This window comes from Camelus bactrianus, chromosome 3 (genome assembly GCF_048773025.1).
Source record: "Camelus bactrianus isolate YW-2024 breed Bactrian camel chromosome 3, ASM4877302v1, whole genome shotgun sequence".
NCBI lineage: Eukaryota > Metazoa > Chordata > Mammalia > Artiodactyla > Camelidae > Camelus > Camelus bactrianus.
This window is the reverse complement of record NC_133541.1, coordinates 7,666,614-7,681,791: the sequence shown is the minus strand read 5'-3', so window position 1 is coordinate 7,681,791 and position 15,178 is coordinate 7,666,614. Positions and strand designations below refer to the sequence as shown.

The following is a 15,178-nucleotide window of genomic DNA, read 5'->3' as shown; positions in this document are numbered from 1 at the left end:
GTGGAAATTCAGCTGCTCCTGATTTTCTATGTATTTAATGTGATCTTATAGGCTCAGATAATGAATTTAAATTGCATGTTACACTTTGCTGAGAAGGGAAATCTATTTGCCTGTCAGTGATATACATTCTTGGTGTTTGCCAGACAGCTGCCTGTGGACAAATGATAATTGACTCAGACAGGCAAAATCACATTAAATAATTCTACCACTTAATTGCAATAAATTTATAGTAGTTTAGAATCAAGAAACACATTAGCAGAAACATTAAATTATGATTCAAGCTCCATGTTACTTAATACTCATTTAAAAAACATTCAGTTTTAGAGATCCCTAAAAAACATCAACTTGGGATAAATAGAAATAATGAATGTGTCTGTTCTCATTCTTTTCACTTAACTGAATATTAGACTAAATTTCCATTCGACCACTATATCAATAAATGCATAAATCTAGAGATATTTCCCATGAGAAGCCATTAATTTGGGTTATTTTCTAATGTGAAATGTAGATTTGAAGTAAAGAAGGCAAGAAGGAAAAGAGCATTTCTGTGTCTGGTCCTCGAAGGGGCTGATGGATACACGTGAGCACATCCCAGGTATCGCCTGATCGGCCAAGCTCACGTTCACTGGCGGTAAAGCCAGGGCAGGGGCCACACGGGACTCAAGTGTAGGCTGTTTTGCTGTTGTGGTTGTTGCCGTTTTCATATCTGTGCTTTCTTTATTGATACTATTTTCTGTTTCTCATAATCACTTTCATTGAGTATTTTTTCACAGCGTAAGAGCATGGGGTTTTCCCACGTGAAAGCACGTGCATATACCCAGCTGAGTGACTCTGTGTGTGTGTGTGTGTGGTTGGAAGGAGCAGACCGTAAAAGTTAAAAGCCTACCCACGAAAGACAAGACTGCCAAGAAGACGAGTAGATGGAGGGTGGTGACAGGGGGAGCAGAAGAAAGCAAACTGTCCTGCTGGGGCCCTTCCCCCTCCTGTTTTCTCCAGACTCTAGGGGGATGGGAGGGGGAGAACAGAAAACCGCTTCCAAATTATCGGCTTGATTAGTGAATTCCTAAGAACATAATGACTGTAAATCTTATTTCTGGGAACAAGGTATCTGACCCGAGATTCACATCTGCAAAGAAACCAATATTAAGTGGGAAGTTTCTGAAATAATTAAGTTTTAGAGAAAGCTTAGTTGTGACTCTGTATCTAAGCCCCAGATCTTCACTCCCTCAGGACTGAAACTGCAGAAAAGGTTTAGACAGGATCACAGTGCAGTTTGGGCTGGGAAGTGTGTAAAAGATAACTTGATACCTCTCTCTCTCTGTCTCTCTCTCTTTATTGGAGAAATTGATTCACTCTATTTTGGAGAGTCCAAATATGAAGAGGAAGCTTCAGGAAAGAGCAGTTCAAATTCAAAGGCTGTCTGGAGGCAAAACTCCTTCTTCCTCACGGGAGGTCAGTCTTTCTTCTATGAAGACTTTCAGCTGATTGGATGAGGCCCATTCATAGGATGTACAGCAATCTGCTTTTCTCAGAGTCCACTGAGTTAAGTGTTAATCCCATCTTAAACAGACACCTTCACAGAAACATCCAGAATGATGTTGGACCAAATATCTGGACACCAAGATCCAGCCAAGTTTACACAATAAGGCTCCCATACAGGACTTTCAGAGTTAAAAGCAGACGGCAAGGGTGACTTCGAGCCTCCTATATGTGAGAGACAAAAAGGAAAGGAAAAGAGTCATCTCCAGGAGACGCTGCTGGATGATTCGTATCTAAGCAAATGTGTAGGAGTCTAACACAAAGGAATTACTTGTGAGCAACACTAGACTGCAAAAAACTGCAGATAATGCTGTGGACTCCTTGAGAAAAGAATTCTAAAAGTAATTTTTGTAATGGAGGAGTAGAAGGGAATTGAATGCATGGATCTGTAGTTTTTGAGAGAGTTGGTGGATTTGGGAGACACTTTAATTACAAAGAAGTCAAGAAAGTGGTTAAATGTTGGGAGTATTTCAGGAGGACAGGGCCATGCATATTCTTTTCTCCTTCTGAGTTTGGCACCAACTGAGGGCAGATCCAGGATTCTGAGAGGCGGACACTTCGTGTAACCACAGCTACTGCTGTCCTAACCAACCTAGATGTGTGGCCACCATGGGCTTCCTCATATTTCACAGGGAAGGAAACTTACGCACCGAAATAGACAGGACCAGACAGTCTCAGACCAGTGGCCACTTTGTTAAGTCAAATCCACATAGGACAGGAGCTTCTCGGGGCAGCGGGTCTGGAAAGAGATGAAGTCCAGAGGACCAAAGGCAATCAGGCTCAGGTCAGACGCTGGGAAGTCTCTCCTCTCCAGGGGAGGAGAGCAGCTGGAAACGTCCCTTCGACATTTCCCTTCCGAGGAGTGGAGCAAAGATGTCCTTGGCAATTTCTATGGTGGATATACTCCCATGATGGCCAATTTCAAGCTACCCATTTGATATCAGTCAGCTCACAAAACTCCTGAAGATTTCACATCGTCAGGGCATATGTAACCATGCCCAGTATCCCAGGCACTAAAAAGCATTCCTTCTGGAAGTGGTGCCCATTGTTCTCAGTGAGGAACTGAGGACTCATGCTGGAGAAAGTTGGATGGAATATAGACCATGCAAATGCATTTTTGAGAATTCAGTAGGTTTTCTTTGGAGTTGCTGTGTCCCAAGATGCCCAGAATTCATTCTTTATCTTCTTTTTTTTCCCCCTCTGTGCTTGGCAGGATGAGGGGGAAATATCTGTGGGAAATAGCAAGGTTAAACTAAACAAGGGCTCATAGGAATGAAGGTTAAACTCTAGAAAGCCCTGGTTTCTCTTTCCCGCTCTGCAGCAAGGCCTTACCCAGGCTTGACTTCAGCAAGGCCCGATGTTAAAACACCCATGACGGTCAGGGCGTAAATCAGACAGGTTTCGCTGTGCCTGAGTTTTGCTCTGATCCACACTTCAGAGGCCAGTCCTTTAATTTTTTATTACCTGCTATAAAGGTGACTCGACAACATCCTACAAGAAGTATTAATAGGCAATCTAGAATAGACAGTTAAATTAACTCTGCGCCTGCTGATTAAGAGTAGCTTTCAGGACCATCATTCAATTCAATTCAGATAAATATATTTTTGTGGACTAGTGTCCAAGGAAATATGAATCTTTACACACACACAATGTTCTTTTTCTTAGTGTCTAATGTTTAGAAAAGGTAGCTTGTGCCTGTCTGATAAAATGTTCAGAAATGCCTGTGCTTTGGTCATTTTACTGTATTTTGATTTTCATGAAAATGTATGAACAGATTGCTTTCAGATTAAAACCAGTAATTGTAGGTTTTGTTTGCAAAGATAAATTTGGGGAAAGATAATCTGTCCTGTGGTCTTCAGTGGTTAACTGCCAGGCTGCCAGCCTTGTGCCCTGGGAGGCCATGCTTTTGCCTCGGAATCACTGGGGAACCGCAGTGCAGTCTGCTTAACAGAAGGATTTTCATGCCCAGTGTCACTGGCAGCAGACCCTTGAGGAACAAGCACACAGGGCTCTTTCTGCCCTGGGCTTGCCATGATAACACTGAGTGGAAAACACCAGCAGTGTCTCAGTCTGCCTGAGCTGCTGTGACAGAACACCACAGACTCGCTGCCTTAAACAGCATTTATTTCTCAAAGGTACTGGCAGATTTGGTGACTGGTAAGAGCCTATTCCTGGTTTGCAGACAGTGCCTCAGTGGCGAGAAAAAGATGTCCTACCTCCTCCTTTTTGAAAGGACACTAATTTCATCATGAATGTTCTATCCTCATGACCTAATTACCTCCTGAAGGTCGCACCTCCAAACACCTTCTCACCGAGGGTACAGCTTCGACATAGGAATTTGAGGGGACACAAACATTCAGTCCATGGCAGGCAGGATACTGGCTGGACCAGAACATCGTCTCTGGTTTCTGTCTCCAAGCTTTCTTTTCCCAGCTCCTTTCAGACACTCACCAGTCCATGAGAACAGTGAAAATGGCAATATTTCAGAACACTTTCCTGTAATTTTTTTCAAAAAAAAAAAGTAACAATTATAAGCAGAGCTTTCTTGAATTTCTCCTCCTCTCCATCCTCTTTGTGGAAAGATCTTCTCCTTCCTTCTCACGACCGGTGTCCCCCTTAACTGCGGCGGCATGTTCTGGGCTTCCACATAATACTGTGCTAGCAACAAAATGTGAAGCAAAACGTTAGACAAGGAAAAAAGCATGATAAGATGACAAAAGAGGCTATTTTGACTTTAGGGAGGCCATCTGGTTGCTGATAAAAGTTATAAAATAGACACGAACACAAGTCAGCCTGGCGTTTGGGCGCCCAGAGCACGCGCTCCCCCAGACCCCTTATGCTCTCGCCGCGGCCTGAGGACGTGCAGGTTGGACGTGACTGCATGAGACATGACTCCGCCAGCTCCACTCCGACCACTGAATTTGAGTGTTTCCCACCGTCAGAACACGGCTTCTCACCTCCGTCCCTGCTAACAGAACGATGGTGCAAATCTGAGTAAGAAAAGATGTGCGAGTATATTTTAAGCCCTTTCTTTGTCCAAAACTTATTTTCTGTCCTATTGAACCAAAACCGCTTACTATGTGCCCAGACAGTTTAAATCTTCATCATATCAATAATTTACTCAGGTCATTCAGAAAATGCTCAGTTTCTGTGAGGGCTGCCCCTCCTTCTTTCTCTCCCTCGCAAAAGTCCAGGTTTCAGGGGAGAGGATATTTGACCCACACATCATTGTGGGGTTGGGAGGACGGGTTTCCTTGCCTGACTTTCCAGGGGTGGGAGAAGCCGAACCAATGCCCCGTTCCCTCCTCCTTCCCACACAGCTGGGCCAGAGAAGAGTGAGCATCTCTTTGACGCCCACTGCCCTGAGTGGGAGGAGGAGTGTGTTTTTGAGCTGAGGGGTGTTTTATAGACTCTGTTAACCAAGTTTAGTCCTTAACATTTCCTAGGAGGAGTTACACAGGAATATGTAAAATTCTCTCCTAAAACAGTATTTCCAGGTTGTAATACTGCTATCTAAATACATTGCATGTTATAAAGCTGAATTTTAATTCATTATTTCCCCCTTTCTTGTATTTTGTATCAAATCCTTCCATGGAGATTTTTTTTTTTTTCAGGAGAATAAGTACTGAGAACAGAAGCTGAGTAAATAATTTTTACTAAGTTTTCTGTCTTACCCTGATGCTTGAATGCCTTTACCCCCACAGAGGAAACACTCCTTGCCCCCTTCCCTGTTCCCGAGCCTCAGGCAGGCTCCCTGGTGCCTGGGCTGAGTTATAACAACAGCCTGCACCACGGCTGTGCTTGTACGCGGGGCCGGGAGCCGAGCTGAGGGCCACATCAAATGATCATGTTCAACTTCGCAGCTGTCATATGGTAGAGTTATTTCTAATTTCATCTTCCTGAGAAGATAACTGAACACGGATACTATGTGAGACGGAAATAGTAACTAATAGAGCAGGTATTTAAATCTAGATCCTACAGACTCAAACCTATTGGCATAGCATCCTGCCAACCGTCTTCTTCATTGAAATGTACTTGCCTATTGTTACATGTGTAGCTATTACTTTGTTGTGAGTGTCCCGGGACCAGGGAGTCTACAGTACTTATAAACTCCAGCAGGCAGCATGTTGCCTGTTCTCTGACGGATACATTGACGATGATGAAGAAAGATCATATCGTCCAGCCCTGGATGGAGACAGGACAACCTGAGACCCTCTGATAATGCAGAAAAGCTCATCTGTGGTTTTATGGAAGCTGTGGAAACACGGGGGCCTGACTGAAAAGGCTCAGTTACTGGAGCTGACAATAATGCAGAGTTCAGAAGAGCAGGAAGATGGGGGGCTAGGAAAATCTGGGTTAGAAGAGATGGCTAGACTTGCAAAGTGTGAATATGATTAAGTTAAAATGGTAGGAGAAGAAACACAACAGAGACTAGAGAATAAAATGAAGCCAAAGTACCTGGCATACTTTAAGGGCTACAAATTAATCAACAAGCCTGAAGCAGAGATTTCGTAGAAAGAAGAGTGAGAAAGATGGAAGTAAATGCTGGAGCCATATTGTAAATGGTCCCAAATCTCTTAAGAGTTTGTGAACCTGACAGTCAAAGTGGATTAACCTGGCTGCAGCAGGTTGGGTAGATGTGCTTTAGGGAAAGGGAGGAGGGGGCTGGGGGGCTGGGAGGGAAGCTGCAGGGATAGTAATGAACAGTTAAGGAACGGTTGCAATGATCCAGGTATCAGGGTGAGTGGCAGGTGGTGGTGGGAGCAGTAGAAATGACACAAGGAACAGAGGACATGAAGAGTTCTCCAGACGTGGTGATGGGGAGTGCAGGGAAGTGCTGAATCAAAAGTGACTCCAGTGAAGGCAAACCCCGGGAACGCGCAAACCCCTGGCACCAGTGAAGGAAATGATGTGATTGGCAGACCCGGGGCTGTGGGAGGAGCTGGGCCAGCCCCAGTCGCTGACGTAGGAGGAGGAGAGGGTCTACCCACCAGTCAGGCCCGCAGGACTGAGGTGGCCTCTGCTGGGGTCAGGAACCAGCTGGAACCCGGGATGCTGTGGGCGTGGATAAACCCTTTAAGGGAGGAAATGGATAATCAAGAGGGGGCTTTTTTTCTAGCCCAAGGATGCGCAATGGCACATCACAAGTGTTCAGTAAATATTTAGGGAATGATCTAATGCGTGCCATTGTTTCTAAATTGAAAGTCTTTCAATATTTTAGGTCTGAATAAACCTCTGCTGGCTAGGGCTGTTGGGTTGCCCACCGTACACAGTTATGGTAATGACACCAGCAGGAACAGCCGCATCTCTTGCAGCTTCTTGCAGCTTCTAACACTCGATTTCCAAATGCGGGCTGTCTGCTGCGTGAGGTAACACGTCCCATTCCTGTCATTCAACCCAGAAGCCCGGGGACTAGGACCCGCCTGGCGCACAGGACAGACGGACCTCCACGCTGTTCAGCCTCCTCGCCCAGCAAAGGCGGCTCTGACCACGGTCATCCAGCTGGGACTTTCTAGCTGCACAGAAAGGACTTCCCTCCTTTCAAAAGATTGGAGGAAAAAAACAACCACGAGGCCATAAAAAAGTCTACTTTAAGAATTCGAGATTGTAATGAATTTCACAAATGAACTTTATAGAAAAAAAAAAAAAAAGTCAACTCTCTCCGGCGAAGCTACTGCCTGTAACGGCGGATGCAGCTAAAACCCGTCGCCGGCCCGGCGCTCGGCGCGGCTGCGGCGCTGCGGTGGACCGGGCGGCGGCGGCGCGGGCGGCCAGGCTCCGGGCCTCTCCCGCCCCTGTCGGCGGGGCCGCGGGCACCAGGGCCCCGGGAGGCTCGGCCACGGGGTCCAGGGCCTCATCCGACCCCGCGGCCCAGCTTTCTCCGCACAAATGCGTCGAACGGCCCAGGGAGCCCATCCCGCCCCTGGAAGCCGTACCGACTCCGTTCCCCCTCCAGGGCCGGGTCCGGAGGCGCCCGGCGTCCGCCAGGGGCGCGCGCTCAGCGCGGCCTCGGGTGTGTCTGCGCTCCTGTTTGGTCAGTTAGGGCCCCGTGTATTTCAAGCCAATGAAGAAACTTGGGGCTTGTGCTCAGACCTGGAGGTCTGTCTACACCCGCTAGTATGCGTGCAGAGCGGAGCCCCGGCTGGTGAAAAGGAACGTGCGATGCCCAACGCTCCCCACGCCAGGAGCGACTCTTAAGAATTCACAGCAGGGCATCGTGATCTTTTCATTACAAGCATCTGCTTGCTACCTTTAGACAGTTATCTCCCTTTGGTCTGATTATAAAAGAGAGAAAGAATGAGAGGGAGAGGGGGAGGGAGAAAAAGAGAAAGGAAGGAAGGGAGAAAGAAAAGATAAATTCTTGTTGGGTGACTACTACGTTCACACAGATGAAACAGTGATTTACAATCCAGCTAATGAGTCACATGAAGGTCGCAAGAAAATAATCAGATCTGGACTGACTGCCGCATAGAAAAGTCCGTATTATTATTCGTGCTGACTTGTTCCTTCATGAAGCCAATAAGATTCATTATAAATTCACTTTCAAGGCTAAGTTTTGGTTAGGAGGGGGGCAATTTTACACATGTTAGGGAAACCTGATAGAGCAAATGTTAAGCTCTGTGTGTTATTACTAAATTAAATAAGATAATAGAATAAAAGCACTAAGCATGACTCTTGAAGCATAATAAGCACAGAATAAATATTAATATTTTACCTGTTTGTGATCTTCCGAAAACCCTCTTATGGATGTCAATCTGGAAAACCTTAAAATGTTCTAGAGAAGAGATGAAGAACATGAGACACTGAGAAAAGAGGGAAAAAAAAAAGGTCAATAAGCGCTCGCAAATAAACGTTCACCTCCCTAGTAAAACATCACAAATTTCAAACAATAAAAACCCATTCCCTCTGTTGGGTAGGCAAAAGTGTTTGTTTGTTTGTTTGTTTGTTTTAACTGCAACGCACAGCATGAATTAGGCGTATGCCAGGTAGTGGATACACTCTTGCATGGTCTCTGTGAGGTGAACTGCTCCAAGTTACCTGAAAGCCATTTACCACTGTGCACCAAAATTTGAACATGAATATATTATTTCAAGGGCTTATACCTTGGGTTCTAATTAAGTAGTGACAATGGATCACCTTTCTCTAATTCAGATGCTCTGAGGAGGTGTTTCTGGGAAGGACATCCTGGGTCTGTGCTGCCTTCTGGGGACATGTTTCAGAGTTTGTATCTCTGAGAAGTTAATTGACCCATGCGGGATCCTGATTTCAGAGCCCTGTTAGTGCCAGGCTCCGACCCACGGAGGTAACTGTGACATGACCTTAACTTGTCTGGAAATGTGCTCGGATGTATCTGTCTATTTCATTTTATTACATTCCTGTCAGTCTCTGTGGCAATTCAGGTGAACAAGCCCCCACAAGCTTGTTAACCTGCCGGTTCTACATCAGCACAGCTGAGCGTGAATCCTACGGCCTAATTTCCGGTGCGCGCGCATCACGTCACCCAGAAAGCCCCTCTCGTGAGGGACTCCCTGGTCTGAATTTTGTTCCTCGAAAATTCATAGGTTGAAGCTTAATCTCCAACATGACTGTATTTGGGAAATAGAGCTGTTAAGGAGGTAATTAAGACTAAATAGGGTTATCAGGGTGGGGCCCTAATCCAACAGGACAAATCAGAAGAGGAGGCAACACCAGGAGGGTGTGCTCACAGAGGAGAGGCCACGTGAGGAGGCGGCAGGAAGAGAAGGCAGCCGTCTGCAGGCCGAGGCGAGAGGCCTCAGGAGAAACCAATGCGCTGGCCCCTCGTTCCCAGGCTTCCAGCCTCCAGACTGTGAGAAAATAAAAGTCGGTTGCTCAGCGCCTGGCCTGCGGTGGTGTCATGACGGCCCTGAGCAGACTAGGACAAGAGGCCACCATTAAGTTGGACATAACACTAAAATGGTCCTTCTTATTTTGTCAATTTGTAGAAATTAATAAAAAAAATCCTCTGATTTCTTTTTCAATTTAGCAAAGGGTTTGTGTACACCTTAAAAGCAATTCTGCTTAGCATTTAGTTTCTTTAAAGGGGTTTTCCACAAGAGGAAGCCGTAAGTGTAACCCCAAGGATAGCCATAAAGATGGCTCACCCATCCTTAGTCATTTGAAGCCTGCGGTTTGTGAAAACTGAAAAGATCGCTGCTTTAGTTATTCCCAAGGCACCAATTAAGTGCATCCTCTGCAGAGTGGTGGGGAAACACTCTCATGACCTTGAAAACACCAATGACACTAAACCCTCAGGGCCCTGGGCCATGCCCAGAACCCAGATGTCTCCATGGAGCTGGGGAACCACATGGATTCAGTCTTCCCTTGCTTGGGGAGATGGCGCCTCTGAGATCTATGTGGCTACAATCAAGGCAAGTTTTAAGGTTCCGAGCAGTCCTGTGTAGAGATTACTAAAGATAAGGTTCCCATCTCTGATGGAATTCCAGAGCATCAGCTTAGGAGAGAAACTGGGAAATTTTACACTGGCTTTTAAAAAAATGATTCAAATGTCAATACTTCTGAAGATTAGAAAACAATCCATTTTGAGTTCGTATCATAATTGCCACTCTGGAATTGATATTGGTATCGGATAATGATATTGGTATTGATATTGGACCACTAGTATCCATCAGTAGAGTAGTATGATTGAAAGGGTCCCATCTCTGTGTTCCCAGTTCAGCCCCACACTAATGCACGTCCCTTTAGCACCCCAGGCCAATGCAATTGTCCAGCACAAGGACTGCTTTCCAGAAGGTACTGAGACCTACCATCATACAGGACTCCAGAGATTTCACTCTTCTTGGCTGGATCACAGGTGAATTTTGATAATACGACAGCAAACATTGTCTCAAAATAGCTTCAAACAATTCAGTGAGACTAAATCCTTTACTACCAAATTCCACAGCCATTCTCCCAGCATGTGACTTGGTCTTTTTGTGTACCTGTTGTATAAGGAAACAAATAAAGCAACATAAACTTGAAGTCTTATTTTAACCTCTGTTAGAACTCCCTTTCATTTCATATGTCAGATGCTATCTGCAGTCTTTGAAGTCACTTTTATAAGGAAACAGTCTAATACGAAACCATCAGCATTCTCTGTCCAAACTCTCACACTTTCCTCCATAATGACATTAGTTTAACTCCTTCCTCCATGAAGCCATAATGTTCCCCTAAATAATTTACTGAATACTTTCAGCAGTTCCACCAACCCTCACAACCCTAGCGTATGAGGGCTTCATTTTAGATTAATTGATTGTCTCATTACAGGCAGCAGTTTCTGTGAGTCAGACAACGTGAATCTCTGTTGGGCAGGGAACCTGTTGGGGCTTTGAGTTCACATCCCAGCCCTGCAGCCTTCCCAGCCCACCCCGCCAAACAAGACTGCAGTGGCGTGGGCACTGTGCCCTGTTCCTCTAAAGTAAGAATAATCATGAACAACCATTTCTGCAGGCAGCTTATTCCTGGCCAGGGTGGGGTGGAGAGCAACTAGAAAATGCATCTCAGATGGGATAGCAACTTTGAACTCCTGAATTAAGTAGAATTTCCCACTCAGTCATGAGCATAGCTGGGCCTCCTCATGGTGTAGGTTGGAGAGGAAGAGGCTGCCCCTTAAGCACTTCCCCAGGAGGCTGTGCCCACGCTGCACCTGCTTGCTAAGCCCTCTGTGGGCCACGAATGCCTATTCAGGTTCCTGTGGGCCAGTGCCTTGGCCCTTGCGGTTCAGAGTCAGGTGACTATTGCATCCCTACTATTGCCTATGACCACTCTCAAGACGTACCCATTTGCTGATGCTCAAGTGCCATTTTGGTTTTACTGAACTGATGACCTGCGCTTGACCTCATTCCAGCTTAGCTCTACAGCTTTGTTGCAGCCTGTGAGAACTGGCTCTGTTCCAAATACATGGCCCCATAACCTGCAGGGACCCTGTAAAGTAAAATTTCACGTGGCCTGTGGGGTTTAGACCTCTCACCCAGAGGTTCTAAAACAACGTGGTCAAAAGAGCTACAAGGCCTGGTCCCGTCAAGAACCTCAGTCCCAAATGTGATTACTCCTGCCCCTCTGTGGGACACAGGGGAGTGGGCAGAGCTGTTCTGGTTGCTCTAGTGCCTGAGCGGGACACGGTGGGGACGGGGGTAGGTTTACTGAAAGTCCTGCGATATGAGAGATGGTAATCTCCGATGAAAAATGCACCTCTCAGAATGCCAACAACACTCCCACCGCTTGTCATTATATTCTAACACCCCTACAAACGGAAATCCCTCCTCCCCTGAGCAAATTACAGTTCCTTCCCTTAGAACGAATAACGCCTTCTTCCTCTGGGTCTCACATAAGGAAGGGCAGTCTTCTCTAGACAGTAACATAAAATAGCTAACAAAAAAAAAAGATGCTAGCTCCTCAGCATGGAAAATAAGGTCCACCCAAGGCTGAGCAACTCAAATTCTCACTGCAGCAGTCTGTATTCTCTCAAAGGAGAAAATAACTAAATTGGTTCCCCGCCCTGGTGCTCTTGATGGATTTACGAAACCACCCACTCTAAATTAAATCCTCTGGCAGCACAGCCAGTGTTGCCTCACGTTAAAATTAAAGGGTGATCAGAATAGCTATGAAATCTCTGCTTAGGAAAGTTTGAGATAAAATAAGCTTTAAAAAAAATCCCCAAATAACTGAAAAATCAGGGGTCCAGAGCTGGGAAATAAACTTTGTGACCTAATGTTCTTCAAAGATTGTAAAGGATCTTTTTTCTTGTAATTCTGCAGCTTGAGACAGGTCTTCTGCATCTATGTAGATTAAAATCTATGACTTAATTCACTGCTTGTTTCCTTTTGGATCAGTGGCATGTAACACAGACCATAATTACTATTGGTTCTTTGCTTCTTCCATCTTAGTTGATCTTAAGGTCAATTCTTACTAGAGTTTGTTGTGGTCACCCTACCAACTTTGCTTATTAAGAATTTCATTAATTATTAGCTTTAGCAACATCAGAGAACAATATACCCAAACGAGAAAGGCATTTCCTCAATCAATTCAAAATCCAAACTGGATTTGCTCACCCGGGACTGTCTGAGCAAACAGAACCCTACAGGTCAGTCCCAAAGGGTCAAAGTCCCGATTCCTCACCAAGGGAGTGTGTGACCGTAAGAGGCGTCTGCCAAGTGCACACCGATGATCTCACTCAGAACGGATTAGAGGTGCCAGCTGGACGTTTTCTTCACTCCAAGATGGGTACTAGGGGGCAGGAGGTAATTCTTGGCAGCCACTTTTATGGGGGTAACAGAAATTCTAAATGTCTGCAAAATGTGTCACCACAGGTCAAGAAAAGAAGAAGAGAAGGAAGAGAGAGAGGAGGAAAAGGAGGAGGAGAAGGGAGGAGTTGGGGGGAGGGGGGAGAGGGGAGGGGGGAAAAACACCTGAGCATGTTGGGTATTTAAATTTAAATTTTTAAGTTTAAATCTAGATTTAGATTTGTAATATTTTTATTTTCACCAAGCAGGAAGGCATCCAGTTTTGTGTAAACTAGCGGTCAACAGCTCAGAAGAATAATGATATTTGTTTAGTTCTGCATTATATTCCCAATTTGAGAAAAATTAGAGTCAACCTAAAGTGTAATTTGCACTTGGTTTGGTGTGTGTATTCAAGCACATGGGGGGGGGGGTGTTTGAAATGCTCTCAATTTCCCACGTATTGTATACACACACCTTGTCTCTCCCTTCCACCCCTCTTTCTCTATTTCCCCAGCCACGTGAGAAATTGTTTACGTTAGAGGTAGAGAATCTTATATAAATATATCAGCACAAAACATAAATTATCTTATGGTGATTGAAGTTGTAATGATAGCCATCTGAGGGATTAGGAGACCAGAGCCTGCTGAAACTTGTTCCCTGCAGAGAGGGTGGCTGGGGGAAGCTGGGGTCAGGGGGACTCTCCAGATAGCTGAACTCAGGTACAAATACTTTTTAATTTAGATTCTGATATGGGGTTTGAATTTTAATATGTTAAATGTATATTTTTAATCTCAGGTTGTCTTTCAGAAAGGTGTGATTTCTTGTGGGCATATTATTGTGAATGTCACTTTTTAATGTCCCAGAGCCATGTCATAGTTCTAATTGAGAAAAGGTTTCTCTCTTAGTTTAATTGCCTGACACTTTATAATAACTAAAGTCAGCAGATTGCCCAGGTTTTAGCATTAATATCCAAGCTTCATCATTTCCCATTTTCAGGAGCCCTCCTTCTGCATTATCTGGGAAATGATCATGCCAGATGTATTTTTTGCCTTTTTATAACATTACAGTTTATCAAGATAAATTGCATTTTTTGGCAAACCACCTAACACTTCTTCAGGAAATTTTACTCAAAAATAGAATTTTTTCCATCTCACACAAAATTCAGTAGACTCTAAGCCTGAGGCTTCTGCTGGAAAATTCTCAGTGCTCTGTATTTACCATTTATTCAAAAGCAGTCTGTTGCGTCTGCACCAGATTCAGCCCCATGTGCCCAGGATAGGCATGGTCACTACCCTCCGGGCTCTTCAGCTGCCTCTGCACCCCTGCTCCCCGTGCAAGATGTTCTCTCTAACCTGCCTTCATCTCTTTCAGTTACCCATTGCCCGCTGCTTCCACGGCTGGTGACAGCTCGTTTATAGACATAAGGAGAAGCATCTTTATTGTACCTTGCTGTCTGCCTTGTTAGACGGTGTCGCCATATAGTCTTCCACAACTTGGGCTCAAGCACACAGCAAAAAGGAGACTTTAGATGGAGAGGTACACGGGCTTTTATTCTGCCTGCAAATTAGCTACATTTATAATAGGAAGTGGCTGAATCTAGAAGAGAGAAGAATAATTGATTTGGCTTCCAAAGTCTGTTGGAAACAGAAGCAAATGCAACGCAGGCAAAGGCACAAGCAGTGTGATTACAGGCAATGATCCCACCTGAACCCCAGGACCCTCTACCGGCCACGTGCAATGGTTAGACCTGCTGTTCCAGGGCTCGGTTAATGACACTCTGTGTCTGAGGTGTTCATCTGAACAGGGTGGTGTCTGTCAGTCACTGAGTCAGGGGCATCCCCTGCTGTCCCAGCACGAAGCCCCACTGGCACTCAGTCATCACCACAGCCCCCACTGCATATGGGGGCACTGTGTTCTCAGGGGTCATTCCCTGGATAAGTTCTTCTCTTCCTCATTCTACAGAAAACTGTTGGCCAAGATGCCCCACAAGGAATGGAGTCTGGGGTCCAGTGAATAAGGGAAACCATGAGTATCGGTGCTTCCTCCCAGAAGTTAAAAGTCTGTTAGTTGATTCAATCTTCTGACTAAACTCACAATAAATAACTTGTTTTTAATGATTTCTCAATGTGCTTGACATACTGGGGGTGGTAATGCTTATTAATGCTCTGGTGAAGTAGGATTTTATAGAATTGATGTGGGGAAATAGGTTGCAAATGGAAACTCCCAACCAAAGGGGCTTAGAAATTAAATCTTATTGGGTAAAATATGATCCAGGGAACTGATACAGAGAAAAGTTGACTCATTTTCAACCTGAAGAATGTCACAAACTACTTCATAGGGAGTAATCCATATTTACTGTCATCTCATACGTTTGAGAGCTCGGGGAAGTGACCATTTCT

At 45.1% G+C, this 15,178-nt stretch overlaps 1 long non-coding RNA gene across 1 annotated transcript; it reads left to right on the top strand.

Moving 5' to 3' along the window:
• The first annotated feature begins 12,669 nt into the window (after positions 1 to 12,669).
• On the top strand, positions 12,670 to 14,893 carry LOC141575208 (uncharacterized). Its single transcript, XR_012502603.1, has 2 exons — positions 12,670 to 12,797; positions 14,151 to 14,893. It is a non-coding gene; the product is annotated as an uncharacterized LOC141575208 (long non-coding RNA).
• The last annotated feature ends 285 nt before the right edge of the window (positions 14,894 to 15,178 follow it).